This window comes from Enhydra lutris, unplaced genomic scaffold, assembly GCF_002288905.1.
Source record: "Enhydra lutris kenyoni isolate GAN:26980312 unplaced genomic scaffold, ASM228890v2 scaffoldscaffold78, whole genome shotgun sequence".
Classification (NCBI taxonomy): domain Eukaryota; kingdom Metazoa; phylum Chordata; class Mammalia; order Carnivora; family Mustelidae; genus Enhydra; species Enhydra lutris.
Genome location: NW_019154162.1, coordinates 1,855,021 through 1,868,424, shown reverse-complemented (window position 1 = coordinate 1,868,424; position 13,404 = coordinate 1,855,021). Strand labels below are relative to the sequence as shown.

Sequence of the window (13,404 nt, the reverse complement as noted above, 5' to 3'; positions counted from 1 at the left end):
TCTTCTTTTTCACTCCTTATAAATCCCTTCTCCCCTTCTGGGGTGCTCAAAGCAGTAATGGTGGTCTCACCTTTCTAAATTCTTACTCCTAACTCCAGTCTGATAAAGAATCCCAAATAGATTACTATTCATGCTAAAGGGCAGCAACTCCCCAGTCCAGGTGCTGGGCTGTAAGTGCTTCCAGCAGAGGGCTGACATTGCAGACATGGGTCTCCAGCCCAGGGAGAGGCCCCAGAACATGGGCCAAGCTCCTGGCTGCCCAAAATCTCAGTGCCTGGCAGGGCTGCAGAAGAACAGACAAAGCCAAGATGTCCCATGTCTTGCAGAGTCTATTACCAATTCATTCCTCTTTTCTATTTGCTCCTTCCATCTTTTGGTTACTTGAATATTTTTAATATTCCTTTTCATTTAATATTTCATTTTGTTTTCCATACTTGTTTGTTTAGGTATTAATTTAAAGTGCTCATTCAAATGTTTAGAAGAAACAGTCTTATATAAGTGGTAACCTTAATTATAGACTGTTTAAAATTAATACTTTATACCTGCATTAGTTATTTATTTTGGCATAACAAATTGCTCCAAAACTTAGTGTTTTAAAATAATACATTTTTATTATCTTACAGTTTCAGTAGATAAGGGGACTGGGCATATCTGGGATTGTTCCATTGCTTCACAGTGTCCCAGGAAGCTTTATTAAGTTGTCACTGAGGGCTGGAGTCATCTCTGTGAGGTAGGGAAGCTGCAGGGAATCCATCTGTAGAAAGCTTCCTGTCTTCTTTTTCCACTAGGTCCTATTTACTCATATTCTATATTTTGCCTCTCAATAAGTCAAAGAAGCTATATTTCCCTTCAAGGAGAGAGTAAGAAAGTGAATCTTTCTCTGAGTTTTGTCTTTGGACCTAAATAAAAGGTAGTATCTAAGAAGAGCCAGATCCCAGGCGCATTCCTGGACTTTATCTTTGAACCATCCTCTACTGACACTGGGATGAATACCTTCAGTGATTTATGGAATAACACCTACTGCTCCCCATCACCTGCCTTTGGTTGAATTCTACCCTAGAGTCCTGAAGGAACATGCACTATATACTCCTTCCCAGTATACAACTGTAATCCCAAGCGATGACTAAATTCATTTTCCTTTCCATTCTGTGTTTTCCAGACACCACTTCTGCTATTCTTTACCTGTCACTTATGCTATTTAATAAACTCTGCTTTCACATTCTTCAGCTTGTGTTTGATTTTTATCTTGTGTGAAGCAAAGGATCCTCTTAGCTGGTCCTGTAGGAACCCCCTCTGAGTCCTGGGACCCATAAAGTCAAGATTGGTCCTTTGACAAAAAAAAATGAAACTGATGAATACTTAGCAAGCCTCATCAAGGAAAAAAAAATAGAGAGACACCAAATTATCCATGGTAGAATGAAAGAAAGTACATCACTACAGATTCTCCAACATTATGCTAATATATTTGAAGATTATTTTAATGAAATAGAAAAATTCCCTTATCACAAGTAAAGGAAAATCACACAAAGAGAAATAAAAAAAAATTACAACATTTAAAAATTTTTAAATAATCTGATACCAGAGCTCAAATATTCCTCATTCCAAAATAGCTAAGAACATTGATTTTTTTTTTCAAAATCTAAGTAGGAAATAATTTCAGTCTATCAAAAACTCTGTAATAGATATACTGTTTAAATTTATTTTATGAGACTAGCATAACCTTGATACCGAAACCTTACAAAGACCTCACAGGAAAGAAAAAAAAAATATTGCCTGAAAATAAGTGCAAAAATAGTTACAAATGTGAGCTATTTTGATGCAATGATATATTTAAAAAAAGAGATATTACCTAGAGGAAGATTTTCTCAAGAACGCAAAGTGGTTTAACATTGAAATATTAATCAATTTAATGCAAAATATGGAGAAGAGAGATAAGCCCTATGAATATTTATTTTTTAAGATTGTATTTATTTATTTATTTTAGAGAGAGAGAGAGAGAGTGTGTGTGTGTAGGGTGAAGAGAAAAGGGTAAAGGAGAGTGACAATTAGAATCCTCCTTGAGCACGGAAACTGATGGGGGCTTGATCTCAGGATCTGAGATCGTGACCTGAGCTAAAATCAGGAGTCAGACATTTAACCTACTGAGCTACCCAGACACCCTATGAATATTTCAGTAGATGCATAAAATCATTACCACATTCATAATAATATTTGATCAACTTAGGAATCGATGAAGTCTTCTGAAATTTGATAAAATATGGAGAAAATAATGAAAAACAAAAATCACGGGTATAATGAAATACTGAATATCATTATACCCATGATTTTTGAGGCAAGGTGAGACTGATTAGGGACTGTGTTCCAAGGTGACCCACCAATCCAGCAGGGGAATCCCAGTTCTGGCCCCAAGGCCTTTCCAGGTCTTCCCTCCTGCCCCACCTGCCCTGGGCACAAGAGCACCACAGATATGGACATGTAAGTGTATAAAGGACTACCTTTGTTGTGCTCAGGGCTCAGACCCTGGGATATTACTCTCTTCTGAGCCTACAGGCCTTAAATAAACCTCTGATCCTCCAAGGTCTTAGAGTGCTGGTTGCTTCTTCCATCAGGATCCAGTCCGGGTTCTGTAACAAGACTATTTCTGCAAATACTTGTATTGGACACTTTGTGAGATATAATGAGGAAAAGCAAAAGAAGAATTATAAGGTGTAGAATGATAAAAAATGAAACTGTCATTATTTTAAATGATACAATTTTTTACATAGAAACAGCTGGCCCGCTGAAAAATTTCCATTAAGTTACTAGATGTAATAAATGAGTTTACCAAAGAGCTAAAATACAAGTGAGTACAGTATAAAAGCCAATTACATATCTATAAGTCAGCAGTGAAATTAAAAGTAAAATTTAAAAATATTTCACAAAAATGGCATCAAGAAAAAGTTTACAAGAATTTCACATAGAAAATATAAAATATTGCTGAATAAGTTAATAGAAAAAAATGTCATGTTTCTAGATTGAAATTCTAAATGTTAAGATAGCAAATTCCCCAAAATTTATCTGTTGCTTCATCAGAATTCTTTTAGAAATCCCGGATTTTTTTCAACAATTGACAGATGATTCTACAGTTCATATGGAAATGTATATAATAAATATTAGCCAATACAGTTTCATAGGAAAACAAAACTGGAATCTATGCTACTGGATTTCAAGACTTATTACAAATTTAAATTAATAGAATTATACTATTGATAAAAGACTAGGCAAATAGAGCAACAGAAAAATATAAATTAGAAATCAGGAAATTGATCTTGTATATGTGTAATCATTTGCTGTACAACCAAGTCACCATTTCAATGTCAATAGAAAAGAATATTCTTTCTAAAAACTTGTGCCATATCAACTAGCTGTCAAAAAATAATAAAATAAAATAAGATAACATAAGACAAAAGGGAAAAGTAAAAAAAGAATCTTAATCTTAGCCTCATTCTCCACACAAAACCCTCCCAGATTGATAATATAGCTAAGTATGACAGGTTAAAAAAATAAAACTTCTATAAATGAGAAAAAAGAGCAAGAAATTATCTACATGAAATATTTATAAATAGCACTGTGTTAAATTTAAATTTTTGTTCATCAAAGACACCATGAAGAAACCAAAAATATAAACCATGAAATATACATGTAGTCATAGAATATGTATCACAGAAGGGCACTTTTTTTAGCCATAACCAAACCCAATATTTTTATTTTGTACTGGTAATTAAATATACACATATATTTTCACCCTATTGTAATAATGTAATACCCTAACATATATTCAAGTGGATTATAATTATTATTTTTGCTAACCTAAGCATGTTTTGGTGTGCATTACTAGATAGAATACTTATGTGATTCACACTCAGAAAAATAATAATAATAATACTTATTATTATTATTGAAGTATAATTGACATACAATGTTATATTAATTTCAGGTGTACAATATAGTGACTTGACAAATCTCTATATTACTCAGTGTTCACCATAAGTGTTGTCACCATTTGTCACCATAGAATATTATATTATTAACTATATTCCTTATGCAGTATTTTTTCATCTCTGTGATTTAACTTACTTTAGGATTTTTATTTATATATTTGATAAACAGAGATCACAAGTAGGCAGAAAGGCAGGCAGAGAGAGAGAGAGAGGAGGAAGCAGACTCCCTGCTGAGTAGAGAGCCCGATGCAGGGACTCCATCCCAGGACCCTGGGATCATGACCTGAGCCGAAGGCAGAGGCTTTAACCCACTGAGCCACCCAGGTGCCCCTTAACTTACTTTATAACTGGAAGTTTGTACTTCTTCATACCCACTACCTATTTCCCCATGCCCACAGCCACTTCCCCTCTGGTAACCACCAGTTTATTCACTGTATTTATGAGTCCATTTCTGTTTTTGTTTGTTTGCTTGTTCATTTATTTTTGTTTTCAGATTCCACATGTAAGCAAAATGGTATAGGATTTATCCTTTTCTTAGTTTACTTAGCATTACACACTCCAGGTCCATCCATGTTGGTACAAATGTCAAGATTTCATTCTTCTTGGGACGCCTGGGGAGCTCAGTTGGTTAAGCTTCAGCCTCCGGCTCAGGGCATAATCCCAGGATCCTGGGATCAAGTCCTGCATTGAGCTCCTTGTTCAGCAGGGTGCCTGCCTCTTCTTCTCTCTCTGTGGCTTCCCCTGCTTGTGTTTGCTCTCTCTCTGTCAAATGAGAAAAAAAAAAAATGTATATATATATATATATATATATATATATATATATATATATATACTTATATATATATATAAATATGTACGTACCACATCATCTATTTATATTGTATTATATATATATATCTTATATTTATGTACCACATGCATCTATTAGTGAACACTTGGGTTGTTCCCATATCTTAGCTATTGTAAATAGTTAAGATAGGGTGCATGTATCTTTATGAATGACTATTTCAGTTTCTCTGTAAATACCCTGTAGCTAAATTATTGGATTGTATGGTCTTTCTATTTTATTTTTTGAGAAACCTCCATATTGTTTTCCATTGTGGCTGCATCAGTTTACATTCTCACCAACAGTATACAAGGATTCCCTTTTCTCTACATCCTTGCCAACACTGAGTATTTCTTGCCTTTTTTTTTTTTATATTAGCCATTTTAACAAGTCAGAGGTGGTATCATTGTGGCTTTCATTTGCATTTCAAAAAAGGACAATTTTTAATATTTGATACAAAAATTATAACAAATTTATAAAAATATATAAACCAAAATATTTAAATAAATGGACAGAAGACTTAAGCAATCCACAAAAGTCAATATTCAAATAGACAGTATATGATAGCATTTTGCAATTACTAGAATGGCTAAATCTAGCAAACAAAAATTCTGTTTGATTTCTCAATTAAAAATAAAAAAGAAAATGGATAATATCAAAGTTTGGTAAGAATGTGAAGAGGCTAGAAACGTCATTTAATATATAACTTGCCTCTATGGAATACATTTTATATAGAATATATTTTAGAAATATATTTTAAAATTAATATTACCTTATTACCAGCCATTCTACTCTTAGGAATATATGGGAATAAATAAGCAGTTGTGTCCACCAAAAGACCTGAGCAAGAATTTTTATAGCCCCTTTACTCATAATAATGAACAAAATATTAATAACCAAAAAGTCCATCAATAGGCAGGTGCATAAATGTGGTATATCTCTAAAATGAAATACTACTTAGACTTGAGAAATAATGAACGAATCCACATACAAGAGCATAGATGAATCTTGTAGACATCATTTTAACTGTAATCATTCGGGCACAAAAGAGTACTTATTGTGTAATTCCTTGATGAGATGTTCAACAACAAGTAATCAGTAACAATGGTGATGCAAAGAAGAATAGCCTTGAACTTTGTGTTATGCCTAAAGGAAATTATGGACTCTGAGATGGCCTTCTTGGTGCTGGAAATCATCTAGATCTTAATCTGAGTTGAATTTACATAATTTTTATTCATATATACAAATTATTGAGTTGCACAGTGGAGATTTGTGTACTCATTGCATGTGTTTTACATTAATAAAAGTTTATCAAATATCCACACTGAAAAGTGATATATTTAAGTAAGAAAATGTATTCAATAGACAACCATTAAGCATTTAAGAATAGTTGGCCACATAGTGAGAGGCGGAGAGCATAGGATACAAGGGAACAAAGAACACAAGAAAGGACAAATCTAGAAAACAATGAACTTAAATTATATAGTTTATAGATAGACACTATACACACACACACACACACACACACACACACACAGATAGATACGAGATAATATAATTACAAAACTCAAGCAATTATACGACCACTTTTCTAGTTGTAAAAAATGGCATCATGCCACGTGTGTTTTTAGATTTTTTAATGTTATTTTATAGGATGGTAAACTATTGTATATGACCTTGCCTGAATGATTCCTTTAACCACTATTAATTAGTTAATAATCCCTGATGTGAGAGGTATTTGATATATTTTTCCAGTTATGTATTTTAAAGATTTTATTTATCTTTCTGAGAGAGAACATTTATTTGAGAGAGAGGGGCAGAGAGAGAGGGAGAAGCAAATTCCCCATTGTGCCTGGAGCCCTCACGGAGATAGATTCCAGCACTATGGGATCATTATCTGAGCTGAAGGTAAACTTTAACCCACTGAGCTACCCAGGTGTCCTCCAGATATTTTTGAATAAGAAGGGTGCTCTCAGAGTTCCAGAAGAGTTTCCAAAGCCAAATTGTTTGCTATATGTCTCTAATTGTGTTTTGTTGTTGTTATTGTTTATTTCTGATAGAGTAAAAAAGCATCCCTGACATTTATCAGTTGGTAGCTATGGTGTGCTCTATTTAACATAAATTATTTCACACAACACAAACATTAAGCTAGCTCAGAGGTTCTCAACCAGGGGTGATTCGGTATTCAGGGAATATTTGGCAAGGTCAGAGGTTGTTCTGGTATCTAATGGGTCAAGTCCAGGGTGCTGCCAAATACCCTATAATGCCTAGGACTACTCCCATGACAAATAATTAACTGGCCCGAAATGTCAATAGTGCCAATGTTTGAAAACCTCTAGATTAGATCTGTGGCCTTGATGGAACAAGACGAAAGAGCCCAATTTGTAATCGTGTCTGAGCATAGGCAGAAGCAAAAGCACAATGCGCAAAACACAGAAACAACAAAACTTTCCTTTTTCTTTGCAACATGAGTGACTGCTATGCCAGCAATCACAGATCTAGTTCCACCCCATTGTTCTTGTCTATTCAATTATAAGTATGATATATCCAATCACGGAATCATCCCTTCCTCTCTGGACAATTCCCAGTCTAGAGAAAATTCTCCTTCTTGGAATTCTTTTACAAATTGTCTAACATAAACTTTGAATTATCTCACTCATTTAAGCTCAGATCCTATAACAAGGTATCCCTACTTCTCTTATTGAAAGGCACCATGATTCCCTATAATTATGCTGCTATTTGATGCTGTTAAGAGTAAACCCAACTTTGTTTAGTTACAAGTCTGTGTACTACCTCCTGCCAATCTTTGACTGGTGACCACTTTCAGTTTGTGTGATTTTTGTTGTCATTATCTTTGTTGTTGAATTTTAGAAAGTTATATTTGTAAGAGAATCTTGAAAGGTAACACAATATACTCCTCTCCCCCAAGTATACTTCTTTGGCATAAAGATGATTTTGACCTGATTACTGTGAGAAACAGCAGATACAGGAGAACATGTGGAAACAGGTAGATGTTACACTTTTGAAAAGAAGCTTGAGTTCTAAGCCACCTCTGAGACTTACTCATTTTTCCCCGGGTATCTCTCATGTACACATGAGGTATACATGTTAATATAGGTGTTTGTTTTTCTTTTGTTAATGTATCTGTTACTACAAGGGTTTCAGTCATGAACTCTGAAGGATAGAAGGAAAGTTATTTTCCCTACCCTGCAACTTCAAGGTGTTCTTTTAAAATGGAAGATGTCATTAAAGATGCACTGCATCTTGCAACCAATTGCCTAGACAGAGTAAAATATTTAATTATTGATCAAACCATCTGGATTGAGGCTAGATGAAAAAAAAAAAAATATATATATATATATATATTCTCCTTCCCATTTTATTTAATTCTTCAGTTTAAGGTTTATAATTCTGTAACTTACTTTTTGAAAAATACTTTACTTATATCTTCTTTGTTCCTCAGATTGGAATGTTAGATTCTTAAGGACAATAACTGTGCCACATTTAATTTATTGCATGCATAACACAAGGCTTACTACAATTTAAGAAATCAATAAATGTCGACTGTTATACTTTACTTATAATTCTAGTTAAACATGCATTGTTTACCCCCAAATTTATTGTAAGTACTTTAAAAGGCAGAATAATATGTTAAGCTTTTTAGCAGCCAAAATAAGATCTTATTCTTTTAAGAGACAAATAAATTGTCCTAAATGACATATTTCTATATATTCCATGGCACAACTCACTATCATAGCTAATGAAACTGATGCGATGTCATTTGATTGTAACTGCAGGGAACTGGAATTTAAAAAGTTTTATACTTAAGGTATGACTTCATTAAGGACATTGTTGAACCACACACTCCATTAGGAATTATAAGTTAGAAATGCGGATGAGCTCCCTGTCCTTCTCATCAGTAGATAAGGCCAGAAGTGATTCAGCAGTCCCAGGTATGTGATCCCAGCGATGGTCAAGTGGTTGGAACAGGCCCTTGGTGCAGGATTCCCTCAGAGGACTCTTTCTACATGACCAGGTCCTGTAGTATACTGAGCATGTGCAAAACATCTGCTTTTCAGAATTAAGATATCTCAATTAGTCAGGGGAAGTAAGCCAATTGGCTTCCTACCCTGGAGATTGTGATTGTTCCAGCTGGCTAAGCACCAAGTGTTCAGGGACAGGATGACCAGGTTTCCTTTGAGAAATCAGACACTGATAGCTCTCAACTAGCTAAGGAATTGATGGGAAACTTGCTACCAATCTTTGGACTGTGGCTGTGTGACAGTCCCATGGTCCTGGAAAAAAAAAATAAAAAAAAAAAAAGTTAGGAACGCAACCATAAATAGAATTATCCCTCTCTTCAAAGAACTATATATCATTTTATTTGGGAGTGAGGTATTGACAAATAAACAAATAATCACAAAACAATAGTATATTGTGAAATAGAGGTAGGGACACATTTACAGGAGAACAAGTGTGGTTCATTTAACCCAAAGGGGTAGAGGAGTATCAACCAAGAAATGATTCCTAGGGATACTGATATGTTAGCTGAGTTCAGGAGGGTTGCTCAGAGTTTGCCAATTAAACAGGAGTTTGTGCCTTTCAAGCAGTGGAAAGTTACCTTCAAAGACATAAAGGTGAGAAAGAATGCATGGTACTTTTTGCAAAACGTTAAGAAAAAAGTTTTGATTTTGATGTACAAGGTAAAGGAGGGAGAGGGGCTGCAAAGTTAGACAGAAGTGAGAACCAGGTGGGCTATGTGTCATCTACAAATGTTGAATTATATCCTGAAGGAGAATCTTTACCTGTTTAATTGTATGATCTTGCAAAGTCTCATGGGACCCCACTCTTCAAGTCCCATAGGCCAGACCTCCAACCCGTACTAGTCAGCATTCCTTAATGGAGGTATTTATGTAGCCTTTGAATTTTACTCAGTTCTTTGTAGTTTGCTAGAGGGAATGAGGCAGTATGGTTTTTTTTCAGGATAAAATGCCAGATATGCAGTTCAAGTTCATAGCAAATGTTCCATTTGGAATTTCAGCAAAGAGAAACCGTTCCTATAAGAGGCCTTTTCTAAGATGATAATCTGATATATTTAAATAGGGGGGAAGGAGAAAAGAGCCTCAATTCAGGTTCAGCAATGAGTGACTCTGAGAGGGCAGAACTGAACCTCAGCAAAGCCAATAAGCTTCTGATATTAAAGTCCCTTAGCCAGAAACCCAAATGCTCTAACTCCAAGTTCAAGCAGCCTCACCCAGCTGCTTCTGTTTTGTATGCCAGCTTCATTACAGCCTTCTTATAGGAGTTCAAAACTGTTGGGAGTTTCCTTCAAGACTGACTTTCAACATTAACTTCTAGGTTATCAAATTGCCTAACTTAAGGACCAGAAAATGTCTTTAGGTTATCATGTCACCTGAGGTATGCACCATAAAATATAAACAATAAGCCTTTACACAGGACTGCACCCTTTGGGAAGCATGTAGAGAAAACTCTCCACTAACTTACTTTATATTGTGAAGTTTCTGAAACACCTTTTGTACAATTACTTGCTTGGGCTTGATTTCAGACAAAAGGAAAACTAGAGGGTCCTTTCCTATCATGTCAGCCTCTAAACCCAGAAAGAGAAATGGAAAATGCTTTATTTCTTCAATCAGTACATGGGTTGGGCTATCACTATAGCAGCAGACTGAACTTCTCTAACTCGTCCTTTAATTGTAAAAAACTGAGTCATAGACTGGACTGTGTCCCCCAAATTTCAAGTTGAAGTCTTTACCTGCAAAGTGATTTTATTCAGAGAGAAGGTCTTTAGGGAGGTAATTAAGGTTAAATAAGGTCATAAGCATGAGACTCTATTCCTATAGGATGAGTATCCTTATAAGAAGAGAAAGAGACACCAGAGATCTGTCACTCTCTCCATACCAGCACAGAGGAAAGGCCATACAAAGACACGGAAAGACAAATGACCATCTACAAGCCGGGAGAAGAGACTCATCATAAATCAGCCCCACTGGTACCTTGATCTTGGACTTTAAAACTCTAGTACGGTGAGAAAAATTGCTGTTTGTTATTTAAGTGACCCAGACTGTGGTATTTTGTTATGTCAGTCTTGGCAGACTAATGCAGACCTCTTCAGTGAGGGGTTAAGAAAATTTAGGGACAATATGTTGGAACGTCTCTACAGAGCCCAGAATGTACCATAAAGGACACAATATTGATTTTTTTAATCACTGCTAAAAGCAGCCTCTGAGATGTTCCCCAGTAAATCCCATAGACTAATGTTCATAATTCTGCATAATCCTCCACATTTTTGAGTGTGAATCGGACCTAGTGTGATTTGCTTCTAATGAATAGAGTATGGGACTAATAAAAGGGTGTCACTAGCTTAGGTGTGTTACATTTAACAGGCAAAATTTCAGGATGCCCACTTAAATAAAATTTTAGATAAACAACATATGTGTGTTATTTTTTTAGTATAAACATGCCCCATGTAATATTTAGAATATACTTATACTAATAAAGACAATATTCACCTAAAATCAAATTTAACTGGTATCCTGTATTTTATCAAAAAAAAACCCCTATACTCTTCAACTAAAATGTAAGAGAAATGATGGGATGTCACTTCCAAAATTATATCACAAAAGATTTTGACTTCTGTTCTGGATGTTCTCTCACTCCCTTGCTCTGAGGGAAGCCAATAGCCCTTTTTTGAGCTTCCCAGTGAAGAGGTCATTTTGGCAAGTAACTGAGTGATGTCTCTGGGCAACATATACCAAGAAATTAAGGACTGGCAACAGCTACATGAGTGAAATTGGAAGCTGATACTTTTCCATGCAAGCCTTAAGATGACTGAATCCCAGGCCGATACCTTCATTACAGCCTCCCTGGGTCAGAGAGGCTACCTAAGTAGTGCCTGTACTAATGGCCCACAGAAACAAGGAAATAAATGTGTACTATTTTAAGCTGCTAAATTTTGAGTAACTTATTATGCAGTTATGGATAAATAATGCAGTACTTGACCTTCTCGAAATCAGTCATCTGATTTCTTCTTTCTTCAAAAGCAAATATTCAATAAGTAAGGTTCCGCAGAGGAAACATGACACCTTGAAGATGCTATGTCTGGGACACTCTGTTCTTTTTTTTTTTTTTTTTTAATTTTTATTCTTACCCTTCTTCACTTGGTTCTACAACATCCTTTAATATACAGCTTAACTATCACCTCTTCCAGGAAGCTTTCCCTGCATTGGAAGCTCCTGCTTGTACATAGCCATAATATGCTATAAATAGTTTTACTGCATTTACTCTGTTGAAATTTAGATTTTTTTCCCCTTTTGCTGTCTAACTAGTTACAAGTTTTTGGCCTAACACTGTGTCTGCCTTTATAACAGGCTTAAACAAAAAGCAGATAAATTAGAACAATCTGAGCAACATTAAAAAACAACAATGACAGCAAAACCTCAAAACAACAACAACAATACAATACCACAGGTTTTGGCCTAACTCTTCAGGACTTTTTAAGGAGCTGTGAGTCCTAAGTACATTCCTTCTGATTAAAATCAAGGGAACATTCATTAGAGAGCAGTCTAGGTATGGGGGTTCTGGAAGCTCTTACAATCAAAGAACATTGAGTGAAGAAAGGATGAAGAGAGAGTATAGAATTACCTTTTCTTTGTATTCCAGAAGTCTGAACTCAGAACATCAGGAAATGTTAGATTTGATCAAGAGCCTGGGCCAGATGGTCTGAGGTGTTGAAATCCATGTCTTTCTTGCCTTATATGACATGTGATCTTGAGAAAATAATTTAAATTGTCTATTCCTGAATTTTCTTATACAGTAGAGATACAGTGAAATAAAGCTAATATTATGGTGTTTAGAACAGTACACAAAGCAAGCTAAATCAATGTCCTTAATATAATAAATACTTTTATGATAATATATATTTCTATTATAAGAAACAGTATAAGAATTGTTATTGAACAGTAGAATAGACTATGTCCTGATAACAATACTAAGAATTATGGAGCACTTGCTCTAGATGAGGCATATACTAAGAACTTAACCTATATTCACTCAATCTTCATACACACCCCATGAGGGAAGTGCACTTTCTTTTTTGGTACTGCAAATGATCTAGTAAAGCACAATAAAATTACGTAATTTGTCCAAAGTCACATAACTAATACATATCAGAGCTAGGACTTGACCCCACATAATGAAGATTCAAAGTCTGGCTACTAACCACTTCACTCTCCTATCTCCAGACTGATAAATTTCCATTCCCCATTGAGTATCTTCTGCCTGAGATTTTACCTTGGATAGAATGTTGGGATAGGTGTTCTTTAGGATCACCACCATCTATGTGCTTTTTGTGTTTTTCTTTGATTTTTACAATTGTTTAAGATCCTTTATTGCACTCATCAGTCTTCTATTTTATTCATATAATTATTTAAAAAATGTACTGGAAGTCTCTGTGGGAGATAAAGCTAATGTATTTATTCAGTTTGAATTTATTTCCATTATATTCTAAAAGGAAAAGCCAGTGAATTTTGTGGACACAATTTCTGTTTTTGGTTGAGGTTTGAAAACAAAGTCTAGGCC

General features: G+C 35.0%; 1 pseudogene; it reads left to right on the top strand.

Moving 5' to 3' along the window:
• Nucleotides 1-8,695: 8,695 nt before the first annotated feature.
• The window catches only part of LOC111160853, a 93,673-nt pseudogene continuing 88,964 nt past the window's right edge, over nucleotides 8,696-13,404 (top strand).